An 11,422-nucleotide genomic window follows, 5' to 3' on the forward strand; every position below is an offset into this window, starting at 1 on the left:
TATTAATACTGTTGGCCTGAGGCTGTTACAGGTTGTTCCAAGACAATAAATGCAGAATAGCAGCTCAAAACAGGTCATGCAATTCAAGAGTGCAATAAATGACACACTTACAAAGCAATAAATAAGAGAAATTGACCAGGGTGGCACAATCTTTCCACAACCGCAAAACAAGTTCATTAAAGCCATTAACAAAGGTACATTTCCGAAATAAACATACCATGATGAAATTGTTAGCTACGTATTTCAAGCCACAGAAAAAAAAAGAACAGTCAGTCAGTGTTTGCTGTCAGTGTTCCATGGAGCAGCGAGTTCCACTCTTCTATAGTTCTGGGGAAAAAACGCGAGTACAGACATGGTTTGGATGTGGTCTTGGAGGATGCTTCGAGACATGCGGTGCTTTATGCACTGCTGAGTGCTCAAATTAAATGAGTTATGGCGAGTCAGAGGGAGAAATTTTACTCTTGTTAGTCTTCTGCGTTGTGAAAGTGGAGATAGGTTAAGTTTCTCGAGCATTTTAGTTACTGAGTCGGTTGGACGATTGTGGGATAAGATGTGCCCCGCTGCTTTTCTTTGCACCTTTTCAATTCTCTCTACCTGGTTCTTTTTCAAAGGGTCCTACACGACACTCGTGTATTCTAATGTGGGATGGACGTGTGGTGAGTCTCTCACAATTTCGTGAACGTTCAGCTTCAACCTGTCCACATTCGCAAGCAACTTGTTATAAGTGTCCGCAGTATTATTCAATAAATAAAATAAAAAATAAATAAACCGCACTGCACGTTTCGTCGCTAACAATTACAACCTCGCCTCCAGCATAACAAACATTCAAACCGAGCTTGGGTGGCAACCCCTGAGTCAAGAGAGAAAATTCTTGAGGTTGAAATTCTTTCATAGTGTATATCATGGCAACACTGGTATGGACAAAAGTATCTGCATGAAGGCCCCGCACTAAACATTTCCCCTAGAAGTGATCCCTCAAAAAAAAAAGTACGAGAGATTGCGTGCCGCGTGAATGATTTTGCTTATTCGTGCTTTCCTTTTTCTATTAATGAATGGAATCATTTGGACGAAACCCTCCATGTTCTTCTCAGCCTTGCTTGAGGTCTGTTCTTTATGAGTACATTTGCATGTTAGATACATAAGTTTTTCGGATTGTATTTTGTGTTCCCTCTGTCCTTGACCTTTCGTTTTCCTGATGATATTGCCACGTATCATTGTAGTGTCCGTTCGTTCGCGCAAGGCCGCAGGAAAGGGGTGTTATCATTTTTGCTCGTGACGCGAGAAGCGACCGGAGTAATCTCGATTGATCACAGCCATAAAGAGCTGCATCTACGTGTTTCCAGATCACTGTAGACGATCTCGACCTGTTATCTCGAAGTTTCCTTGCCGGCTTTAAATTGAACGATGCCACGAGCAGCGGGCATTCGTAGTTCGACGACTGACGAGCACGTTTGTTGCTTATGCCGCCGCCGAGTGATTCAGTTCTTTTGCGGGCGCAAGTCAGCCCAAATAAAGAGCTTCGTTTGCAAGTCTTGCTGGTGTCTTCTTGACCGCTGGACTGCCGTCACTACAACGTGACAATATACAACGTTTGTAATCCCACTGCAATAATGCCCCCTGTGCAATGTAGGTATATCCATACTGGTGAACAGCGCAAAAAAGGCGGGACAACAATAAGACAAGCGCTGACTATCAACTGGGTTTATTGAAGGACGGAAGGGTATATATACAAAAACATAACACAAAGAAGTAAGAGATAGTGTGAAAAGGGCCGTGAAAATCAAAACTTATGTCACATGTGAAGTGATGTAAGCCAATATTCCTTGTTGCTAAGTGCCACGGAAGGACTGCTGATGCATTCGACACCTTGCCTGTGGATGTGATGCGCTTCCATTATTTCGCGCGTGAGTTTATCTTTATGGCGGAACAGAACTTCGGTTTTCTTGTACTCCGGTGCGCACTTGCACTTTTTGCAGTGCGCACCACTGCAAAATATATAGTGCGCACCACTGCACCACTGCAGGTATATCCATAAATAAAGAAAACAGAAAAAACATTCTGGCACTGGCATAATTTTTTAAGAAGGTCTTCCACATGGTCAGGCCATTTGCCAGCATTTCGCTGCTACGAGGCAGCGCTCAGAGGCAACGGACAAGGAAAGACGCATAGCAAGGCGCCAACTATCAACTGACTTTTATTCGAAAAAAAAAAAAACTCTTAAATATCGCTGTTCTGCATTCTCAAGTGGTTGCACATCACGTGGAAATGTTCACTCAGCAAACCGGTCAAGAAACAAGTGAAGGCGGGCTAGTTGGTGGTTGACAATGGAGTGCATATTGCAACCGCGAAAAACGACGAGGTACGAAGAGAGGAAAGCACAGGACAAGACGCGGAACTTCAACTAAGGTTTACTACAAGGAAAACCACATTTATACAAGATTCGTCATCACGCCTGATAAACAGCAGACACCATCACATTATACAGGCACGTGAGCGCGTGTGGCACAAGTTAGCATCTGGATAGTTGAATTCTTTCTTGGATAACGATACTGAAGTGGAGCTGATGGAACGGTCATTTTCTTTTTTTATGCAGTAGGCTTCAAAAATTTCCCTGCTAAGCTGGGTCGTCAATTTTTTTCATGAAAATTGTGTCGCGGTACCTGGGCGTGCAGTTACGACAATGGCGACAATGTTTTGCCAGTTCCCCGCCCCCCACCAATGATTCAACGGCTGCGCGATGCTCCTGAAGTCTAACATTCAGGCAACGTCCAGTTTGCCCTGTGTGAGGGGAGGGGGGGGGGGGGTATTTTGTACACCACCCCAGTTTTGCAGGGAACGAACCTGTCTACGTGCTTATTGCGGCACTCATTGTTTATTCCCTTTCCCTGCACCATATTGCACATGCCCGAAAGTATTTCTGGGCGCCGTGAAGGCCACCGGGACATCACATTTCATGGCCCCTTTTTTGAGGCGATGGGAGATCTGGTGGAAGTATGGCATTGCCACGGGTCTCCGGCGTTGCGGTTCTTCACTTGGGCAGTGCTTCGGTGGGCATCGAGCTTCCTTGGCAAGGTCTTCTATCACCGAGGTGACCATCTCGCGAGGAAAACCAGCACTACTCAGTCGTTGTAACTGAAATCGCACGCTATCCTGCATTTCATGTGGGCAAGACTTATCGAGAGCAGCGCGCAGGCAGTTTTTTGCTATTCCCCTTTTAATAAGCTTTGAATGAGCTGACTGGTGGTTTAAAATACCTTTTTTTTTGAGCGAGGCTGGTACCTCCAACACACCTGGGTTCCACTAGCACTCGTGACAATACATATGTCCAAGAACTGCAAGCATCCCTGCGATGTCAACTCATAGGTGAATTTCAATCCAAAGGCACACTCACTGAAGATTTTAAGGATTCGGTTTACTACTGTAATGGTCCCTTCTGGAGATACCCCTTTCAAGAAAATGGCATAATCGTATACACATCTAAAATTCTTAGTCGAGTGGGCTGTGTCGAGGCTTGCAGCGATTCGCTTGTCACAACATCATAAAAAGATGTTACTTAACAATGGGGCAATACATGAACCGATGCACACACCTTGCTTCTGAATGAAATTCTTTCCCTCAAAATTAACTATAGTCGCAGGAAGATAAAAACGGAGCATTTCTACAAAGTCAGCCACACTCATGCCACATGCGTTCTGAAAGGCCACTGAGCCGCAATCATGTATGGTATCCTTAAGAGCACAAATGCAGTTTGTCTTGTGGCATATAATAAAAAAGATCAACAACGTCAATTGAGAAAGCAAACAACGTTTCACCTGTGCTTACTAGGTCACTAAGAAATATGGTGAGCTCTTCAGAATTCTTAATCAAGAACAGGTCCTCAAAGCTGAGCATGCGTAGGTGTTTCTGAAGAAACTTCGAGACTGCCCCCTGCCGCGTATCACGATCGGATAAAATGGCTCGAAAAGGAACATCTTGCTTGTGGGTCTTTGCCAAAAATAAAATGCTAAGTGCTCCGCTGGACGCACCTTTCACGGTCGAGCAGAGCCTCTCCAGATTACATCTTTCACACAAACCAATCGCTAGTTTCTTCAACTTAGCGGCGCTGAACTTCGAGGGGGAAAAGTTTTTTGTATCAGCTTCTCTCGCTTTTTGACAATATATCGAATTAGGCAGAACAGCAAAACTACCCTCTTTATCAGAGATCATTAAGGCAAGATCATTTCATTTTATTACCTTAAAGACCCACGAGGGGTATTACATAAGGGGTGGGTACATATATTTTGGTGAGCAAGTGTTAACACAACGAAACATGACCGGTAACATTATTGGCAAAGTTGGATGAGCACACGGTGGCTGCGATGTCGTTGGGTAGGTCGTTCCAGTCTGCTGCAGTACGGGAAAAAATGATGCGGCAAAGGTGGTAGTACGGGCACGAGGTCTGGAAACTTGAAAAGGATGACGAGTGCGATGAGATATGCGAGCTGGAGGGACGATGTAGGGTGCGCGGCCTAGTGAACTATGGAAAAATTTATGGAACAAGCAAAGGCTGGCAATGCGGCGACGAACTGATAAGGGCAATAAGTCGGATTCCGTTTTAAACGCTAATACACTGATGTCGTAAGAATACGATGAATGGATGAATCTGGCTGCTCTGTTTTGGACTGATTCGAGTGTATAAGCTTGGTGCGGGTCCAAAATGGGTGAAGCATATTCTAATTTTGGTCCGACAAGAGATTTGTATGCTAATAACTTTACATGTTTAGGGGCTTGGCGGAGATGACGTCTTAAAAATCCAAGTGTTTTATTAGCAGATCAAATTATGTTCGTAACGTGTGTGCTCCAGGACAAGTCGCTACACAAGGTAATGCCTAAATACTTGTACGATAAAACCGGGTGTACAGGGACGTTAGCTATTACGTATGGGAAATGAAGCGGGTTGCGGCGACGCGTGAAGGACAAGATTTTACATCTATGAGGGATAAGTTCCATTAACCAATTGGTACACCATTCCTGAATGCGGTTAAGGTCGTCTTGAAGAGATTTTTGGTCAGAGGCGTTGTTAACTTAGCGATAAATTACAGAATCATCGGCGAACATCCGAATATTACTACATACATTCGTTGATAAATCGTTAATATAAATTAAAAACAGAAGCGGACCGAGGACACCTCACCTTCCTGTGTACTCCTTCACGGCGTCTCCATCTCGGGCGTTTTGCCATCAGCTCCGCACTGTGCTCTCCGCGATGGACTTCTAACCGCCGCAACTACCTCATCGACGAGCGACGGGCAAAAATGGCTGCTGGTCATTCCTCGACAGTGTCGACACCTCCGCGCTGACATCTGTGCCTCATTTCTGTCTGAGCCCCACTGCGCCCACACTGCATGTGCAAGACGTACACTCGCCTGAACTTACGGTGCTACTGGCGTGGTATGTACCGCCTTGTTCGTCACTTTATCCGCCTGTGTCTCACCTGCCAACGCCGTAAGAACCCTCCTCGGCACACAACCACCCCACTGCAGCCGCTGCCTTGCCCTGGCCAAACCTTTGACAGTGTCGGAATTGATCTCTATCAACTCCACTCTGTTCCATCTTATGTGTCACATATGAATTGCTGGTACTACTTGGAAATGCTGGAGTTCTCTGTGCTTTTTAGAGCGCAGCTCTTAGCCACTCGTTCCTGGACGCCACCTGCCAAAGATGGCAGCGTAAAGGAGGAGGCAAGGGCCAAAGAATGACTCAGAAAGTCGTGGAGCGGGATGTGGCTGGATAGGGAAGCTGTGGAAGACGAAAAATGCCAAGATCACAAGGCCTCCCATATAACAATCAACAAGTATTCTCAGTTCAAGCATCAATACTGTGAAAAAATAAAGAGTAGGCTCTAATTGCACATATATAGAAACAGGTCTCTTTTAAATTCTTTAGCTCAGCATATCGTGAAACCTCAAGAGTGGCACTCTAATTTCGCATTACTGAGTATTGTAATCGTCTGCCAATATTTTTATTTGTAACAGCACACATTCCTTACAATTTTCTGCGAAGCATGAAACGGACGAGTTCTCAAACGACCAGTAGTTTATTCAGTCAGGCTCCTAAAAAGACTCTCTAAGTTTCTGTTTAAAGCAGTAGTACAGAGACTTCATTTCTCACCCCTGGATGGGGCACGCAGAATGCAAAAATATGAAAGCGAAAGATCGGATGCCACACTGTTGACAGACAATGTGACACTTCACTGCAGAGCTTTTGCAGAAAAGCAAGTTGATGACTTCATTAAGAGGCGTTTGTTGGAGTCACATTCGTAGCCGCCCACCCGGAAATTATAGCTTCCCACACTCCGTCCACAAAAAAGACTGCAAAGGTGAGAAGAGATGCCTGAGCCACTCATACTTGCTTAAATTTAGGTGGCTTGTTCTGTCGGAGAGGCAAAGAGGTCGCTATTGCAAATACCGACCATTGTTCACAACGGGCAATGTGGGAGGCCCCCCAAAAAAGGTTTGACCTCAAAAACTTGTGACGAGGCCTCTCAAAATATTTGCGAGGCTGCTAGGCAAGGATAGTGATCTTTTTCTATCCAGTGATAGTGACCAAACACAACGTGAAGGCTTGGAAAGCTTTCTTGCATGAGCTGATGCAGCAGGAAAAAATGTCGCCGCCCAAGTATCCAACCAGTGCCTTCTTTCCGTGAATGAAAACAGAAATCATCTGCAACCTATCATAGTATTCATCATACTTATAGGGCGTCAAGGCATACCGCTTCCGAACAACTTGCAGGAGGTATCTTCAGTCGCTAACTTTGGCAACTTTTGCGAACTTCTGCGCTTTGGGCTCTCCAGCGGTGACAGGGAACTTGAAAAGTACTTTGCCAATGCGTCACCTCGGGCAACCTATATCAGCAAGACGACCCAGAATGAACTCATCAAGTGCTGTGCGGTGAAGAAGTCCTTGCTAGGGTTCTACAACAAGTCCAAAAATCAGGCATGGATACAGTGCGATGTTCAACGGAACGACTGTGTATTGTTGTGCGAGATGTCCACAACCCTGTTCGAGAAGACTTTGTACAGTTCACTGACATCCATCTTGGTGGCTCGGGTCTTGGCACCACACATTTCCATTCTGTCAGCGATACAGCGCATCAATTCCTGGTCTCATCTCCTTCCTGGTCAGAAAGGTTTTTAAACGGTGATTTTTGCTCCAAAGCCCCTCATAGTGCAGCCTGTATACAAGATAACACCACGAAGGGAAATAGTAAATTATTTGCAGGGTGCAGTAATTGCTTGTTGAAACAAAAACAAGACGAGTAAAATTGGTTGCTGTTGAGTTACTTGAACAGTGACTTTCGCTCGCATCTCGGATGTGACCTAAAAAGCAACGCACCCCCCAAGGAAAATCACATTTGGTTTGCATGGTGTAAATATTGGAAAGACTATGAGGCACTAAGACCTGATTTACAAAAGTGCGTTGTAACTGGTACCAATGGCTGCAGTGTTATGGTTGCTCAGGTTTGCGGTGCTGTATCTGAAATGAAGCGCGATGCATCAAATGCGGTGCGCTGCCCTTGCTTCAGCCATGCGCTTAACTTGTCATTGTCAAAGTCATCCATTATGAACACTGCCGGCATTATGAAGAAAGTCATTTGCTTCTTTACAGCGTCACCAAAATGAAGCATATTGAACTGAAGACCATCCTCGGTGGCCAACTTAGTCTTCTACAAAACAAGGTGGGTTGAGAGACACGACAGCGTGATTCGTTTTCAAGATCCGCTTGGAAGTGTGGTGAAAGCTCTCGGTAAAATCGCCAACTGGACAGAAATTCAGAGCTCTGCGAAATCCAGGACACTCCGCGTAGCTATCAATGCTAGCGAATTGCTAGTGGCAACCATTTGCTTAGCACATATGCCAACACATATGCTTTCGCTTAGTCACCTATTCCAAAAAGAGTATGTTGACGTCCGAACTAACGTGTCGGCAGACACCACTGCTTTACTTGGCAAGCTAAAAGTCGACTGCGCTGAAACATTTTTGCAGCTCTACAAAGACGCCGTCGCTTTGGCAGATGATCTGGAACCAGAACTTCAACCTAACTAAAAGACAGACGTACTGAAGCAACACACCTACGCTTGAAGCAGAGAGCTGCTACAAATGGCTGTGTTCGCTCAATTACTGGACAATGAGCTGACAGATTTAAAAGCGAGATTCACAGTTGAGACAGAGTGCCTACCCACGAAACACAAAAAGCGCTAATAGACCTCTAAAAAAAGTCTTGGAAGAAAAAGCTTGACATCTAAAAGAAGTTTCATCTAAGCAGTTTTTTAGACTTAGACGTTTACTAGCCCTCTATTAGCTCTGCTAACGCTACGCTTGTATACGGCTAGAAAACTTCTGAGGTAGAACTTTTCTAGAATTTTTTTAGACGTTCCTTTTTTTTCCGAAATGGGTGCCTGTAATATCTTACGCGTTTCAAGACTGATTTTTAGTGCTGCCTTTAAACCCTCCAAAGCTTTGCAAATGTTATAGTTCATTTTTCTGGTATGCACCACTCAAAAATGAACTCAAAGCTGATTTGCAATGACCCGAACAATGAGCCCACATTACAAGGGATGCATGGCTGTAGTAATGAGCCATAAATGCACGTGCTAGCAGACTTTTCAGTCACTGCGTTACTCTTTATTGAATCCAGTGCATACTGTAATGATCGGAGGCCCAGCCAGCGGAGAACGGCGAGCCAGTCAGGCGCCATCAGGTATGCGGCCAAAAGCGCTGCTGTTTCTCGGAGAAGACGCAAGGAAAAGCTGGCCTGGGGGCGGCTTCTGGCGACGGCGTTGGCGTGGACAAAGGCTCTAATCCCCTTCGCCGGCGATGCTGAATGCGGCTCTGGTGCCGGACTGCGCTCCTGGGGACTGGCAGCGGAAACAGGCGAGCCAGTCGGGCGCCATCAGGCCACTTTGGCCGAAGCGCTGCTGCTCGGGGAAGACAAAAGAGACACTGCGTGGGGCAGCTACTGGCGACGGCGTCGGCTTACACAAAGGCGTCTAATCCCCTTCGCCGGGGAGGCTGAGTGCGGCGCTTCTCCCTGACTGCCATGGACCGACGGACGAGACCTAGCGGCGACGACGGCGGGGGCGACGGCGCCGCCAACTCAGTGCCCGCGTGCGCCCTGAGGAGCCGACAAAGCGGAAAGGCGACACGGCTGATTTGTCCCTGAAGAGGTCACCGGTGTGAGCGGTCAGCGCTCGCGTCCCCATCGATCAGGATCATCACACAGCAGCAACGACCTTTGGGCCTGGTCAAACAGTTCGCGACTGAGAGACGCCAAGTTCCTCCTTGTCCGTGTGTGTGTGCGTCTGTGCGGTGTGCGCGGCCACGTGGGGAGGGCGGAGCCTAAGAAGACGCTAGCGGCCCATTGGACGCTCAACCAGAGATCAGATTCCCTAGCTGGGTGCCTGGGGAATGTGAACTGCATTTAAGCAGCAATCTGCGGTGTGCCAGATAATCCTCCCCCATTTTCTGACTTTGGTCTCCTTGCGACTGTACACAATGTAAAATAAACCTTCAAGCTTGCTATTCCTCCCGAAGGCTTCCCTCCGTAGTCTGGCTGCTTCGCCCTAACGCGGTGAAGACCCTGGTCCCGATCCCCAAGCACATAAATACACCCACACAAAAAAAGAAAGGGACCAGGAAATTAATGTTAGAAGCCACGGAGGAGGTAGCTTCACTCGTTTGGCTGACATTACAACGGTAAGCACTTGGATGGCGGGAAAGTGTCGAGCAGCAACCAATTGTTAAATCAAAAATTCATTCGGCCCCAGGCCTTGTTCACAACGGATGCGTTGATGATCAAGTTGCTGTGATGTGGACGGCAGTGAAGAGCTCGCTAGGGGTTCCAAACATCGCTTTTCTTGCAAGGAGGATGCCAACTAGACGGTAACAAGGGGAAGTCAAATCCAGCTCTGTTCAGCAGCCTGCAGAAGTGAAAAATATTAGAGTAACCAAAAGCACAGTCAGTCAGGTGCATGTAGAATGGCCAATGAGGAGTCGGAAGCAAATAAGACCAGGAAATGGCAAGGAGTGACAGCACAGGCAATAAAATAAGCTAACCAAAAACATATATGCATATGATGTCATTGCAAGCGGCATTTCAGCAGAGTGCTACGGCTCACCATAAACTCAAGAAGTCAATCACTGTGGAGGCCTTTAACAGAAGTAAAATTCAAACAGCGTGCATGGACACTGAAAGCCAAGCAGTCAATAGCAAGTGCACTGCCTTACTTTGATGCACACTGTACTCACAGAACCTCCTAAGCTGCATCTTGCAAACAGGCTTTCTCTTACCTCCAAGATGCGGCTGAATCAAAAGTGGTTGATGGTTGACATCTTGCACCGTCGCACGAAAACATAGCAGAGATGCTGCTGTCCTGGTAATACCTGCATCACTTCAGTATACACCAGAGATGGGTTAAATCTTGGGCCTTTCCTTGACAGCTACACAGGGGCACATCTGAAAGATAAGACAAATAAAAGTGCGTGTGTGTATAAGGCTCCTAACACTGCATTGCCAAACAAGCCCTTTCTAATCTGTACGATGAAGCTCAAACAGCGGGCAAGAGATTACTTACACCACTGCACAAGAAGCATTTGTCCAGATTCCCACCTCAGAACTGAAACAATCTCCAGGCCATTCTTCTGAACAACCAAGTACAAGGTGCTGAGATTAATTTGCGTGAAACTAGACCAGGTCCTTGCTCCTCCGGCCAACATTTGGGGTTCTAAAGGACAGACAAATAATGGGGCTTGTGGAATGAACATTATCAAACAGCCTAGACCTATACAAGAAATCATGAAGTGAAAGAAAAGGTGTCAGCTGCAAAGCGTGCTTACCAAAACTTGAGAAGTTGAGCAGGCAAGGATGTCCTCTGAACACCACTGTTGAACAGCCTGTACCCAAAACGAAATGTACACAGTGAAGCAGAGACAACGCCAGCTGTGCACGGTGCAATGGTTTTCCAAAAAATAAAAGCAGCCATGCCTGCAAAGAGCCGTACAGTAACAGTAACCGTAGTACTTCACTGCACTCTCAAACAGCCTGCACACATATACAGAGCAGCACTACTGAGTAAACTACCTTTGTACCGGGGCTCTCAATCGTAATGAAATAAAAGCTTGACGCAGTTAAGATAGCCAAAAACTGAAGGCACAGCGCACGAAGGACAGGACAGGTTCTTCGTGCGTTGTGCCTTCAGTTTTAACAATGTACCGACTTGCCCAAACAAATACCTTAGTGAAGAGCCCCGCCGCGGTGGCTCAGTGGCTACGGCGCTCGGCTGCTGTCCCGAAAGACGCGGGTTCGATCCCGGCCGCGGCGGCTGAATTTCGATGAAGGCGAAATTCTAGAGGCCCGTGTGCTGTGCGATGTCAGTGCACGTGAA

General features: G+C 46.6%; 1 long non-coding RNA gene across 1 annotated transcript; it reads right to left on the reverse strand.

Moving 5' to 3' along the window:
• Positions 1 to 7,631: 7,631 nt before the first annotated feature.
• LOC149324518 (uncharacterized) lies at positions 7,632 to 11,023 on the reverse strand. Its single transcript, XR_016286833.1, has 4 exons — positions 10,875 to 11,023; positions 10,613 to 10,762; positions 10,329 to 10,494; positions 7,632 to 9,958 (listed from the first exon to the last, which is right to left on the reverse strand). It is a non-coding gene; the product is annotated as an uncharacterized LOC149324518 (long non-coding RNA).
• Between the last annotated feature and the right edge of the window lie 399 nt (positions 11,024 to 11,422).

Source organism: Amblyomma mixtum, unplaced genomic scaffold, assembly GCF_055824585.1.
Source record: "Amblyomma mixtum isolate Tamu unplaced genomic scaffold, ASM5582458v1 scaffold_27, whole genome shotgun sequence".
Taxonomy (NCBI): Eukaryota; Metazoa; Arthropoda; class Arachnida; order Ixodida; family Ixodidae; genus Amblyomma; species Amblyomma mixtum.